This window comes from Hordeum vulgare, chromosome 1H (genome assembly GCF_904849725.1).
Source record: "Hordeum vulgare subsp. vulgare chromosome 1H, MorexV3_pseudomolecules_assembly, whole genome shotgun sequence".
Classification (NCBI taxonomy): Eukaryota; Viridiplantae; Streptophyta; class Magnoliopsida; order Poales; family Poaceae; genus Hordeum; species Hordeum vulgare.
Window position 1 is genome coordinate 75,634,797 of NC_058518.1, and position 13,562 is coordinate 75,648,358.

Here is a 13,562-nt window from a genome sequence, read left to right on the forward strand (position 1 = left end):
CATTAATTAACTTGAGGAATAAGCATGCGAGGAAAACGTTCAAAAAGTATCAGAACACCATCGGGCTTAAGTTACAACCCATTACATCAAACACTTTAGAAGAAACGAGAGTTTGTAACTTAATAAAGGTTTATAAGCCCATAAGTTTGACCCGCTTGAAGATTAACTCTCATATTTCTCCCCCTTTGTCATCAAGTGACGAAAAGGTACGAAACTGAGGACTAACGCCCATGAAGAACTTCACTTATGTGGTGGAGGAGAGGCGACATCATTCTTCGTCTCAGTCTTCCTGGTTGGGCATGTTGCAATATCAGCAGGTTCTTCATCAGAATCAGCACAGCAGAATGAGGAATATGAGCTGTTCACCAAGTTAGGAACCGGGAACTTCTTGAATTTCTTCTTTGGCGTCCATGACCAATCAAAGTCTTGAGTGAATTCCAGTTCTTTGAGTTCCTCGGGAGTCTTGAGATGTGACAGTATGGCCCAAGTGCGATCAAATAACTCATGAAGATAATAGTGGTTTTTCTTCACATCATTTTCAGTGTCACTGAGGGTTTTCACAATAGAGCCAAACTGACGCTTAACCCACTTATGGTTTTGATCAACCTTCTGATGAAGAATGAGGAGTAGTTATCTGTTAGTCATCACCCGTAGGGCAGTTGGACTTGGAGGTTTTGCTCTACCATCAGATTCTTGGGTGGCAGTGTCATCATTGGAAGAGTAGGATGCTGCCTTGCGAAATTGACCATCCAGTGGCCGATTTCCTTCATCAATCACAAACTTGCCTTTGCTCTCAACAGGTTCAAAAGATTTCTTGATGGCTTTGAGCGGAGGCAGATAGCCGAGGTGATTCTGAAAGCCAGCTTGATAGTTGATTGCGGATCTCGTTCTGACGAATCTCATGATCCAAGGCGCATAAATCTTCACCTCGAATGGTGACAAGGCATTGTTGGTCAAAGTCCTCAAGGAGAAGTCGTAAATTTTCATTTTGATTCCATGAATGACGTTGAATAGTATGTTCTTCATGATCCCAACAACATCTTCTACATTATCACGCCCTTTGATAGGTGTGAAGGAATAGGCCAATATCCTGTAGACTGTTCTGGGCACATACTTCAATTCCTTCACCATGAATCTAGTCCTTGGAGGTTGGACCAAAGCTAAAGGCTTCATGAGGGCCTCCATTAGATGATTTGGCAACTCTTTTTCATCATATAAGTTTATTGCTTCATCTGAAGGAATTGAGATTGGTAGAGCTCGAAGAAATTTTGTGGCTGGAGCAGTTAAGTGAGTGTGCTGAGTCATCTAGTCCAAGACCCAACAGTTGATGTTTTTGGGGTCACCTGAGATGTGCAGTGTGGCATAGAACTGAAGAATGATGTTTGTATTCCAGTCACTAATATCCATGTAGAATTGCAGTAGCCCTGCATCATGAATAACACTCAAAACAGGGGTAAAGCAAGGAATTTCCTCCATATCACAAAGAGGAATGTGTCTGTGACGGAATATCTTTCTCTTCTCCACAAGCACAGCAACATAGTAATTGAGTTCTGTTCTGGTCCAGAACTTCCTGTGCCTGATACGAAGCTTGTCGTATGGATTTGCCCATGTGAAGAAATGATGTTCATCATAGAATTATGCTTTCTGAAACTTTGGCCTCTTTGAATATGGTTGTCTGGGCTTTTGTTGTAGATTTTGATGTTAAATTTCATCAGCTTGAGGAATTTTAGCCACCATAATTGCTGATTCAGGATTTGCAACTTGTGGTTCATCGATTGTTTCTGTATGTTGTGTTGAGTCACTTTCTTCACGCACATGTTCTTCATTCTGAGGAATCTGTTGTGTCGTTGGTGCAGTTGCAGGTACAACAGTTTCATCAACATTTGCATTTTCATCAGCCGATGCAGCTGATTCTTGGTCTGGTGCTGATTTCACAAGTGAGCTCTTTTCTTCAGAGCTAGTAAGAATTTTTGTAGATGCCGCGGATGCAGAAGTTTGAGTAATTTGAGAAGCCATTGGCGAATTTGGATGAGCCTTTTTCCAAGAAATCATCATGGATTGCAGGTGTGGTGTAGCCAATGTCCACATTATCCTCTTTTTCTTCAGCACCCGTTTCTGGTTTTTGAGGAGGAGGTGTTGAGACTTGAGGAAATTGACCAGGTTGAATTTCCTCATCTATTGGTGTGGATGCTGCAGAGTGATTTTCATCCATTTCCTCATCCTTTTCTAGAATGATATGTTCTTCACCAAATGGTACAATCATGTACGATGGTGCAAGGCTAAGAGGAGTTGCATCAACTAGACCTGATGATCAAGTAAGCAATCTTCAGTCGTTTTGCCTCTAGAGACTTTGAAGGTGTTGATGCCTTTCTCTTCTTGGCTTCCTTCTCAGCAACTTTTGTTTTCTTCACGTCTGAGGCAGAAGGAAGTGCCACTTTCTTCACTTTTGAAGACATTGGTGAAGGAGCATTTTCTTCACGCATTGCATAGGCAGTTTCAGGCCTGGCAGATTCTTCACTAGTTACATTCTGAGCAGATTCATCAGTAGCGCGTTCTTCATCTTCATCAGTCAGTTGTACTGTGTAGCTGGCTTGAGGTATAGTTGGTTGCTTTGGAGCTGCAACCGTGTTGTTGTATTCAACAATGGCGTCAGTTCCGACCTTGACAAACCTCACTTTGACTCTGTTTTGGTCTGCATGAAGACTTGTGTATTTGTCAGTGAGGATTTTCAGCTCAGCTTGAGTAAAGACAAGTTTCTCTGGCGTCAGGTTGAGGAGATTTTGCTTCAAGTCCTTCTCTTTTTTAACCTTTGCAGCCCGAGCTTGTTTGGCTTGCTGATCCTTCCATTTTGGTTCATTTATGAATGATGTAACCATGTGTCCTGGTCCAGGTGGAAGCTTCAAATCATCAATGGGTGTGTTTGGATCTTCATAACAAAGATCAATGAAGTCCAGCATCACTTTTGGATGCAATGCGAGGGGAATGGTGTTGCCAATAGCTTGTGCAGCCATTTCTTGTTTGTTCCTCATAATGGCTTGAAGAGCTTCATCATCCTATTCCTCACTTCCCTCTGAAGCACAAGGAATATTGAGGATAACTTTGTTTGGGCCGAGCCTTGTTCCTCTCCCAGCAGTCATCTTAGTATTCAGTATGCCAGTTGAAGATTTGTGAGCTGAGCCAGAGGCAGATGGCATTGAGGAAATTGGAGTGCCTGTTGGATGATGACAAGGTTGTGGGTGCGGAGGAAGTGAAGACGATGCTGCAGTTGAGGACTTGGCAGCTGTTGTAGTTTCTGTCTGAGGAATTTGCTCTTTGGATAATGTTGTTGAGGGCTTTGACTTGACACCATATCTTGACTAGTGTCTTCTTGGGAGGTTGTTCTATAGCAGAAGCCTCAGCACCTGAGGAGGAGGCAGCAGCAGTTGCAGCAACAGCAGAATCCTCATTGAACTTTGTTATAGCCTCTTTTACCTTTTTCTTTAGATTTGCAAAATACTTGGCTTTTTCTTCATGATAGTCTTCAAATGTGACCATGCTGGAGGGATGAACACTTTGTTGATCTCCCATAGGCAGTCTTTTGCAAGGAGGTTTGAGAGCAAACTTCTTGGCATACGTGGGATTGACATACTTGTATTTCTTCCACTCCTGAACCCATCTACGTTCAATCCTCTGAAGCCTGATTTTTCGTTTTGCTATTGTTTCTTTCCCATGAATTTCCTCATATGGTTTATAGTAATCAGCATAGACATCTTCGGGGATCTCAAAGGCGGTCTTCTGTTCTAGCTTCTTGCCATCCTTCTGTTTTCTGTCATCCTCCATTTTCTTCAGTTGAGGTTTTTGCTGAGGAATTTGTATTCTGGAGGAATCTGATGACACATGTATATTTTCTTCAAGAAATGCTGCAAATGAGTTAAGTTGATGAGAACCTAGCGATTCATCAACTGGCATTTTGTAACTGTGAACACAGTATGGGTGCGAAGAGTTTGGAGAGGTCATATGCATTCTCAGATTTGAGGAATTTGAAAAAATGACTCAAGTTGAGGAATTTCACCAGTACACTGCTGAGGAATTTGACTAAGCATTCTAATCTTGGGTTCCTTAGCTTTGCAGATTCGAAAATTTACACAATTGAGAAATCTCGTGAAGAATTTAGTAACTTAGTGAAATTCATCAAATGTTCTAGACATGGGTGTGCACAGCTGAAGGATTTTCTGAGGAATAACAGATTTCACAGATCTAAAGAAAATAAATGGATCAACAGAGGCAGTAAAAAAAATTAATTACCCTGTTTGATGAACTCGATGAATTGTGGAAGTGAAAAACAGAAGCTTTTCAGTTTAGATCTTCAGTGCCCTAACTTGGCGAGTAAAGATAGCTACAGCGCTAGCGGAGGTAGATGATCCGCAATCGGTGTTAGTCCGGCGACGGTGAGGTTGAGGCAGTGAAGTTGTTCCTCATCGGCGATGAAGATTTCTAGCGGTGGTGGCAGGTTTGAGCTCGAGCGGAGAAGACGAGAGTGAGCGAAGAGTTTTTCACTGGTGGGGGGGCTATTTATAGATGAGGTGAAAACGGTCTGAAGCGAAATATTCGGACGAAACTGCCCATGCCCTTTCGTCTCCGCATGACACGTGCTACCCACGTACGAAGCGGTGGAGATAGTGGAGATCATGGTTATCCTATCATGAGTAGTCAGTGCAGATAGAGTGGTAACAGTAAAAAGCTATTTTTTGAAATTTGAGGATTTTGTAGCAAAGTCATCATCTGACAAGGAATTCGCGAGAACTTTGAACAAGTGTCAAATAGAACGCATATGAAGAATTGAGAATAGACTTGGTTTAGCTTAGCATAGAGGGGAGACGGGTCCGATCACTTCACTTAGAAGAAATACCAACTTGAAGACTTAGCAATAAGTGAATGTTGTTGAGGACATTGAAAGCTCATATACAGTCAACGAAGATCATCACAGAAAATGTTGAAGAAGTCAAAAAAAATTGAAGATGTTGAAAACTTTGAGGAATTTGTGAAAAGTCTCAAATTTGAAGAATTTCAACTTTGAAGAATTTCAAATTTTGAGGAATTTCAAACTTTGGTGGTGGTGTGACCCACCGTATAAGAATGATGATTTCAAGCACCGCATACAATTGTCGTAGGGCTCTGAGAAACAAATACTTCATTAATTTCTTCACACTTAGAGAGTTATTCTTCATTGATTGAATAAAAACGTTACTTCGTGTGTTGCACATCTAAGTATTCAATTTTGTATAATTGTTAGGATGTGTGCATTTTTATAGAACATTCGAAGATTCTAGGATATTTAGCTCACACTGCAACTTGCAAAACCTTTTCTCATCCAAGGGCTTAGTGAAGATATCTGCTAGCTGGTCATCAATCTTCACATGGTCGATGACGATGTTGCCCTTGAGTAGATGATCACGAAGAAAATGATGACGAATTTGGATGTGCTTGGTCTTCGAGTGTTGTAGTCGGTTGTAGGCGATCTTGATTGCACTCTCATTGTCGCAGTAGAGGGGCACATTCTTCATGTTGATGTTGTAGTCCTTGAGGGTTTTCTTCATCCATAGCAGTTGAGCACAACAAGATCCAGCAGCAATGTATTCATCTTGAGCAGTGGAGAGTGATACACAGTTTTGCTTCTTTGAGGATCATCAAACTAAGGATCGTCCGAGGAAATGACGTGTACCTGACGTTGACTTGCGATCCACATGGTCACCAGCATTATCAGAATCGGAATATCCAACGAGGTGAAGATTTGAGCCCTTGGGGTACCATAATCCAAGTGTTGGTCTATGAGCTAGATATCAAAGAATATGTTTCACAACCTTATGGTGTGATTCGTTCGATTTTTCTTGGAAACGTGCACACATTCAAACACTAAGAATAATGTCTGGCCTAGATGCACATAGGTACAATAAAGAGCCAATCATAGAGTGATATACCTGCTGATTGAAATCTATACCATTTTTGTCAGTGCAGAGGTGTCCATTGGTTGGCATAGGAATATTGACGCATCTGCATTCGTTCATGCCGAATTTCTTCAAGACATCCTTGAGGTATTTCTCTTGAGAGATGAAGATGACATTGCGTTGTTGATGAATTTGCACACCTAAGAAGAATTCCAGCTCCTCCATAATGGACATTTGATATTATTCACCCATCATGTAGGCAAATTCATCACTGTAATGTTTGTGAGTACAACCAAAGATAATGTCGTCGACATATATTTGGCACACAAATAGTTCATTGTCATAGGATTTTGTGAAAAGAGTAGGATCAAGTGAACTGGGTTTGAAGCCTTTCTTCATGAGGAATTCCCTGAGTGTGTCATACCACGCCCAAGGGGCTTGCTTGAGGCCATAGAGTGCCTTTTTTAGTCTGAAGATTTTGTCAGGATGCTTCGGGTCTTCAAAACCTGGGGCTGAGCAACATATACCTCTTCCTCAAGCTTACCATTTAGGAATGCACTTTTCTCATCCATTTTATATTGAATAATATTGTGATAGTTAGCATAAGCAAGCAATATACGAATAGCTTCAAGTCTAGCAACAGGTGCAAAAGTTTCATCAAAGTCGATTCCTTCAACCTGTGTGTAGCCTTGGGCTACAAGTTGTGCCTTGTTTCTCACAACCTGACCATCATCATCTTGCTTGTTTCGGTAGATCCACTTGGTGCTGATGATATTGTTCTTGCGAGGATCAGGTCTTTTGACGAGTTCCCATACATCATTTAGCTTGAACTAAAGAAGTTCATCTCGCATGGCTTGAATCCACTTGGGTTCCATGAAGGCTTCAACAAACTTTTAGGGTTCTGTGATAGACACAAAGAAGGAACGCCCACAAAAGTTAACTAATGAAGCTTTTGAGCGAGTGAGAGGACCTGGCGTATTGATGCCATCGGGAATTTTTTTAATTTCCACTTCATTTGCAATCCTCGGATGTGTTGGTTCAAGACTTTAGTTAGACACAGAAATTTGATATGGAGCATTTTCCTGAGGTCCATCCGCTTGAATTTCATCATTGTTGGGAACGACTTCTTCAACAAGGGGTTGTTCCTCACTAGGAATGATATCTTAAGTAGCCTTGTGCTTAATAGCTTCCTCATGAGTCAAATTATCTGGCACAAGTGGCAGTTGCTCTTTTTGCGAGCCATTAGTTTCATCGAATCGCACATCTATAATTTCAACAACCTTGTTGTGATAGGTATTGAAGACTTTGTAGGTGAGCGAGTCCTTTCTGTAACCAAACATAAAACCCTCATGTGCTTTAGCTGCAAACTTTGAGCTATGGTGAGGATCTCTAATCTAGCATCTTGCACTGAAGACTTCGAAATAACTTACATTGGGTTTCTTGTCAGTGAAGAGTTCGTATGAGGTTTTCTTGAGGAATTTGTGAAGATATACCCTGTTGATGATGTGGAAAGTAGTGTTGATTGCCTCGAGCCAAAAGCAACGAGGAGTCTGATATTCTTCAAGCATGGTCCGTGCCATTTCAACCAGAGTCTTGTTCTTGTGCTCAATGACACCATTCTGTTGAGGAGTATAAGGAGCACACAATTCGTGAGTAATACCAAGGTCATCAAGATAATCATGAAGACCGGTATTCTTGAATCCTGTCCCATTATCACTCCTGATGTGTTTCATCTTGATGTCGAAGTTAGGCCCTTGAGGAAAACGTTTGAAGACTTCCTGCTCTTCAGTTTTATAATCAATGATGTGTACCCAAGTATAACGAGAATAGTCATCAACGATGACAAAGCCATATAGAGATGCTGCATTGGTTAGAGTAGCATAATGAGTAGGTCCAAAGAGATCCATATGAAGCAAATCAAACAGACGAGTAGTAGTCATGATAGTCTTCGAGGGGTGTTTGGATCTGGTCATTTTTCCAGACTCACAAGCACCGCAGATATGGTCCTTGAGAAATTTGACGGTTTCGATGCCAATGACATGCTTCTTCTTTTCAAGTGTGTGAAAATTCCTCATGCCTGCATGACCAAGTCGTTGATGCCATAGCCAGCCTTCTGATGGTTTTGCTAGTAGACACGTGGCTGGTTGTGGACCTGTAGAGAAGTCAGCAATATAGAAGTCTCCTCTCCTAAAGCCTTCGGAGCCTTTGGATTTGTCAGATTCCACGATGACTACGCATCTATATTTTCCAAAGATGACAATCATATCAAGATCACAAAGCATTGAGACTGACATGAGGTTAAACCCAAGGGATTCGACAAGCATGACTTTGTCCATGTGCCGATCCTTAGAGATAGCCACTTTACCAAGTCCCAATACCTTGCTTTTACCTTTGTCAGCGTAGGTGATATGCTTCAGTGGTGATGGATTCTGTGGGATATTCATCAATAAGCTTTTATCACGAGTCATGTGATTTGTACATCCACTGTCAAGAACCCACTCTATGTTCTTGGGTTGATCATCCTGCAGATGAATAAGTATAGCTTACCATCTCATATGCTTCAGATTTGAAGAATATAATATCAATTTCACCAGATTTGAATTTCATCACAAATAGTAATTTGAGTTTATAATGAGGACGAGTGAAATGGTAGATCATTTCATCATGTTTTAGCTTGCGTCCTATCAAGTAATTTTCTCAGGTATCCAGCAAATTCTTCACATGATGACTTTCATCTGGAGACCTCACCTACAGAAGTGATTAGTTCGACTTCTTCACCACCCACATCTGAAGGGGTGGAAAAGAGTTCATCATCCTACGAGCACCATATGAGAATGAAGGCATAGAAGCTAATGCACTTCTTTTCACAGTAGGGGGGTTAGAGTACTCAAATGAATAGGCAGATAAATTCTTTGAGGACTTATGAACATAATGATTTGAGGAACAGTGCACATATTCGTGTCCCTTGCAGTTTCCCTGCATATCAAAAGCATTAGTGCGAGTACGAGTAGAGTTTTGACCATATGAGGAATTTGATCCTCATGAAGACTTTGGTCCACTTGAGGAATTTGATCTAGGGTTCCTGTTCTTCACTGGTGGTGTCATGAGGACATTCACGTGAAGACTTTTAAAGCTGCTTTTGGGAACCCGGATTTTCCTTCGGTGATTTCCCTGTTCAGAATCTACTTTTTGAGCACATCGTAAAGGGTTTGATGCCCTTTGAGACTTTTGTATATGCCTGTCACATACAATTCCTTCAATCCTGAATTTTTGTCAGTAGCATTTGTGGTTTCCTCAAGTGAAGAATTTTATACCACATGAATAGTTGAAGAATTTGTAGCGATAGAAGCATTTGAGGTTTTAGGTGAGAATTAGTAGTTTCACGTTTGATGCATTTCAGACATGTTGGAATGAATTGTTCATGAGTGGTACTGATTTGTTGCGCAAGAAATGAATCATTTTCCATTCAAAGATCATCATGAGACATTTTCAACTTCTCAAGATCAAGCTTCCTTTGAAGAAATTCATATGAAATCTTCTCATGATCAGCCAAGAGTGTACCATGACAATCTTGAAGACTATCAAACAAAGTTGTCATAATCGCGACTCAAGTCTTAGAATCTTACGATCTTACGATCCAAACTAGGCTCTCCGATTCTACGATTTTGCTCATAAAATCTAAGATTCTACGATCCTGATAGCTATGATTCTACAATTCACAATCCTAGCAACGGAGCCCCGATCCGATTCAGAATCGCGATTCTGACAACTTTGCTATCAAACCTAGACGGAAGACTTTGAACATCTTCAGTGAGGATTTGAGTACGATTCATTTCATCATTCAATAGATCATCGCTTTTGTCTAGCAGTTTCTGAAGCTTTTCAATAGCACTTTGTTGCTTAGTGGCAATGTTGGCAAGTTTATAGTAACTGGGTTTTTGATAATCATCATGTTCACAGTCACTAGAATCAGAGGAGGATGTGTGGTTTGGTACCTTTGAACCTTTTGCCATGAAGCAATAGTGGGAGCGAAGTCATCATCATATTCATCAGTGTCGTTGACGTTTTCATTTTATTCAAGGTTGAAGATCGACTTGCTGACGAATGTGATAGCAAGTCCAAGACTTGCCACACAAGATTCTGACTCCACTTCAGAACATTCCTCTTCATCACATTCCTCATATTCTTCTTCAGAATCCAATTCCTTGCCAATGAGTGCCCGAGCCTTTCTGAAACTGGTCTTCCTGTGCGATGAGGACTTCGAAGATGAGGAATTTGACGATTTCTTCTTTCTCTTCGAGTCGTCAGAACTTTCATCCTTGTATTTCTTCTTTCTTGATTCCTTCACCCATCGAGGACAGTCAGCAATGTAGTGACCATATTTCTTACATTTGTGGTAGGTTATTTACTTGTAGTCCTCACATAAAGATTGTGATTTCCTCATATCTTTTCTTGAAGACTTTCCGAACTGGGCCATGCTTTGTGAACTTCTGGGATTTCCTCACGAGCATAGCAAGTTCCTGCCCTAGTTCTTCAGGATCACCAAGACTGCAGTCAGATTCTTCTTCTTCAAATGAGGCAACAGCCTTTGCCTTCAGCGCAAGAGGTCTTGAATAGCTTGGTCCATATAGGTCTCTCTTTTCTTCTTGTTGGAATTCATGAGTATTGAGTCTCTCAAGTATATCAGTGGGATCAAGCATCTTGTAGTCTCTTTGTTCTTGGATCATCAAAACCAGTGTGTCAAACGATGGATCAAGAGATCGTAGCAGTTTCTTCACAACTGCATGGTCAATGATGTCTCTGGCTCCCAGAGCTTGCAATTCATTTGAGATGCCAGTGAGGCGATAAAAGGTGTCTTGGCGGCTTTCATTATCAAGCCTCTTGAAATGGTTGAAGAGATTGCGAAGAACATCCACACAAGAGTCACACTGTGTGGAGATTCCCTCATTGACTTTGGACAGCCTATCCCAGATAAGCTTAGTTGAGCCCAAAGCACTGACTCTGCCATACTGACCTTTGCTCACATGGCCACAGATGATATTCTTTGCTTCCAAGTCGAGTTGCTTGAACTTCTTCACATCAGCGGCAGAGATGGTTGCAGTGATGGAGGGAACACCATTTTCCACAATGTACCAGAGATCGTTTTCAATTGCTTGAAGATGCATTTGCATCTTGGTCTTCCAGTAGGGGAAGTCCTTTCCTTTGAAGGTAGGACAACCTGCAGTAACCTTGATCATACCAACGGTTGACATAACTGAAACTCCAGGCGGTTAAATCAAAATCACACACAACAAGGGAGTGCCTTGCTCTAATAGCAATTGAAAGTGCGTTATATCGACTAGAGGGGGGTTAATAGGCGATTTTTACAAATTCATCACTAAGGAAATTCCAATTGAGGAAAGTCCTCAGTCATGAACTGAGTGCAGCAGAAATAGTACTCAGGCAGAAGTGATAAAACGACTACAACAAAGTACTCAGCGTGAATTGAGAAAATTGGTTTGCACAGGTCACTTATACAGGATAAGCAGGTGATGAATAACACACGTGAAGAATTTGAGGTGAGGAATTCAGAGAAAGTATTCAGTCAAATTCTTCAGACAATACAGGTGAAAGTCTTCAACATGCAATGGAGGAAATGACAAGAGTTGAATAAATAGAACCAGTAGCTTGATGAAGACAATTGTTGATGACCCAGTTCCAACTATTGTGACAGTTGTACTTCTGGTTTGGAGCGGCTTGGTACTGAAACCAAAGGACACACAGTCCCTACCGAATTCTCCTTGAGCTAAGGACACACAGTCCTCGCCCAACACTCGTGGTAAGTATTCAGTGCAGACTTCCAAACCCTCACAAACTCGGTCACCCAGCGATCCATAATTGACTGCTGGATGCTCTTGACCATGACGCCTAGCCGTCCGTAGGATGCAAAGTATGGTGTTCCTATTACTCAAGAATGAAGAAAATGAAAGAGAAAGAGTAAATCTTCAAGCTTCAAAGTCTTTCGAGTATTTTCTTTGGGGCACACCAAATTCCTCATCTTCAATGTCTTCATGAGGAATATCAATTTCTTCGTAATTTCTTCATGATCAAAGTCTTCAAGGAATGACCAAAGTCTTCACCCGAAGACATACATTTTTAGGGTCGATATTCATCGAATAAATCAACCTCCTCACTGACTTATAGAGCATATGTATACTTACAAACTTATGAGTCTCTTAACCTATAAGTCTTCAATCCATCAAAATCACTAAGGGGCACTAGATGCATTTACAGAGGATCTATAATTCAGCATCTCGCACCGAAGACTTTGAAATAACTTACATTGGGTTTCTTGTCAATGAGGAGTTCGTATGAAGTCTTCTTGAGGAATTTGTGAAGATATACCCTGTTGATAATGTGGCAGGAAGTGTTGATTGCCTCAGGCCAGTAGCGACGAGGAGTCTAATATTCTTCAAGCATAGTCCATGTCATCTCAACCGGAGTCCTGTTCTTGCGCTCCATGACGCCATTATGTTGAGGAGTATAAGGAGCAGACAATTCATGAGTAATGCCAAGTTCATTAAGATAGTCATCAAGACCAGTGTTCTTGAATTATGTACCATTGTCATTCCTGATGTGCTTGATCTTGACGACGAAGTTCGTCGAGGCCCTTGAGGAAAATCGTTTGAAGACTTCCCGCACTTCAGTTTTCTAAAGTATAATGTGCAACCCAAGTATAATGGCAATAGTCGTCAACGATGACAAAGCCATATAGAGATGCTGCATTGGTTAGAGTAGCATAATGAGTAGGTCCAAAGAGGTCCATGTGAAGCAATTCAAAAGGACGTGTGGTGGTCATGATAGTCTTCGAGGGGTGCTTGGATCTGGTCATCTTTCGAGACTCCCAAGCCCTGCAGAGATGATCTTTGAGGAATTTGACACTTTCGATGCCAATGACATGATTCTTCGTCCCTAGTGTGTGCAAATTCCACGTGCCTGCATGACCAAGTCGTCAATGCCATAGCCAGCCTTCTGATGTTTTTGCTAGTAGACATGTGGTCGGCTTTGGACCTATAGAGAAATCAACAATGTACAAGTCTCCTTTCCTAAAGCCTTCGAAGACTTTGGATTTGTCAGATTCCATGATGACTACGCATCACTATTTGCCAAAGATGACAATCATATCGAGTTGACAAAGCATTGAGACTGGCATGAGGTTAAACCCAAGGGATTCGACAAGCATGACTTTGTCCATGTGTCGGTCCTTAGAAATAGCTACCTTATCAAGTCCCAATACCTTGCTTTTACCTTTGTCTGTGTAGGTGATATGCTTCGGTGGTGATGGAGTCATTGGGATATTCATCAGTAAACTCTTGTCACCAGTCATGTGATTTGTACACCCATTGTCAAGAACCCACCCTATGGTTTTGGGTTTGTCATCCCGGAGAATAATTAGTATAGCTTACCATCTCATATGCTTTAGAGTGAAGAATATGATATCAAATTCATCAAATTTGAATTTCATCACATAGAGTAGAATTAAAACATAGTGAGGACGTGTGAAATGATAAACATCTCATCATGATTAGCTTGTGTCCTATCAAGAAATTTCCTCAGGTCTCCGGCAAATTCTTGAGATGACGACTTTCATTTGGAGAC